The sequence below is a fragment of the Myotis brandtii genome, unplaced genomic scaffold (assembly GCF_000412655.1).
Source record: "Myotis brandtii unplaced genomic scaffold, ASM41265v1 scaffold470, whole genome shotgun sequence".
Lineage (NCBI taxonomy): Eukaryota > Metazoa > Chordata > Mammalia > Chiroptera > Vespertilionidae > Myotis > Myotis brandtii.
Genome location: NW_005367953.1, coordinates 4,785,943 through 4,787,667, shown reverse-complemented (window position 1 = coordinate 4,787,667; position 1,725 = coordinate 4,785,943). Strand labels below are relative to the sequence as shown.

The 1,725-nt window shown below is 61.6% G+C and overlaps 1 pseudogene; it reads left to right on the top strand.

Moving 5' to 3' along the window:
• Positions 1-243: 243 nt before the first annotated feature.
• LOC102256319 lies at positions 244-1,712 on the top strand (annotated as a pseudogene).
• The last annotated feature ends 13 nt before the right edge of the window (positions 1,713-1,725 follow it).

The window sequence follows — 1,725 nt, the reverse complement described above, 5'->3', positions numbered from 1 at the left end:
GAACCGGCAGAAAGAGGAAGGAAGGGATCAGGCCATCAGGACTTCCCTGACCCGTTCCAAGTAGCGTGAGCCTGAACGGCTCAGCTCTGGTTGGACAGGGGCTGCGAGGCCCTAGCAAGATGCTGAGCCCCTTGGAGCCTTGCCTGCTCACAGTGGGGGAGTAGGGAGTCCTCCCTCCAGGGCTCATGGGGAAGACCTGAGGAGAGAGCAACCAGGAGTTCATCAGGCAACGTGGGAGAGAAGATGCTGCAGGATAACTGCTCGTGCAAAGGCCCAGTGAATTCGAAGCACTGCCCTCGACGGCTAGTTGACCCAGGCCAGTGGCCCTTTGCTGTGACGCACAGTAAGGGCGGGACCCCTGCCTGCCATTCTGATGGCACCTCCTTCCGGGGCCGCTGGACTGTGGCCGCTGGGGTCCGTGTGAGGGCTGGCTGTGGCGGAGGCCTCTCCAGAGCTGTTGTCACCGGGACCCGCCTGGTGGCCGTGACCATGCCTGCTGTGCGCTCCCTGAGCCTCGCCTGGGCAATGCCCTTTCTTGCCCCTCAGGAGGGCACACGGACAGGGACGGCAAACTGCCCTGATTCACTAAAGCACCTGGAGCCACGTGACCTGCCCTGGTAGTGACAGGTTCCTAGCGCTGCCTGGGCTGCTGGGATGCTGCCAGAGAACAGACACTTCAGGCCCGGCGGCCGGCCCGGGGTCTCTGTCCCAGCTGCTCCCCAGCCTCGGTAGCCTGAATGCAGCCACAGCAACAGTGGAGAAATGGGCATGGCTGTGAGCCAATAGCACTGTATTTGCGGTCACTGAAATTTGAATTTCATGTAATTTTCACTTGTCATGAAATGCCATCCTTTTGGGTTTCCCCCCCAAACATTCTTTCCACCATTTCAAAACATGAAGACCCTCCTGGGTCCCTGAGCTGCGCAAACACAGCGGCCCCAGGCTGCAGTGCAACCCCTGATGCCAAGGAAAGTGTCAGATGGACCCGGTGAGCTGCTGCACTGCTCGGAGCCTCGGTTTCCCCAGTGTGAGTCCCACTTCTGTGCCCGCAGCACAGCCAGGCAGCCCTGCGTCCCAGGCCCGGGCGCCAGGTCTCAGAGGACCTCATGGGTCTGTGCTGAGCCTCCCAGGCCCTGGGCCCCAGAGCAGGTTGTTGGGAAACAGAACCCAAGCTCGGACGGCCATGGAGGGCAAAGAACCTGCTCAAGGGGCCCAGCGGCCTGGCCGACGAGATCAACTTTGAGGACTTCCTAACCATCATGGCCTACTTCCAGCCCATCGACGTCATCATGGACGAGGAGCAGGTGCAGCTGTGCCGGAAAGAGAAGCTGCAGTTTCTGTTCCACATGTATGACTCAGACAGCGACGGCTGCATCACCCTGGAGGAATATCGAAATGTGGTGGAGGAGCTGCTCTCGGGGAACCCACACATCGAGAAGGACTCGGCCCGCTCCATCCCCGACGGGGCCATGATGGAGGCGGCCAGCGTCTGCATGGGGCAGATGGAGCCTGACCAGGTGTACGAGGGCATCACCTTCGACGACTTCCTGAAGATCTGGCAGGGGATCGACATCGAGACCAAGATGCACGTCCGCTTCCTTAACATGGAGCCCATGGCCCTCTGCCACTGAGCGCTCCCTGCAGAGACCGCACTTTGCACCGCGCAGCCCCCCGAGGCCCAGCAGCCCCCCCAAGGGCGAGCAGCCCCCCGAGGCCTGAGCAGCC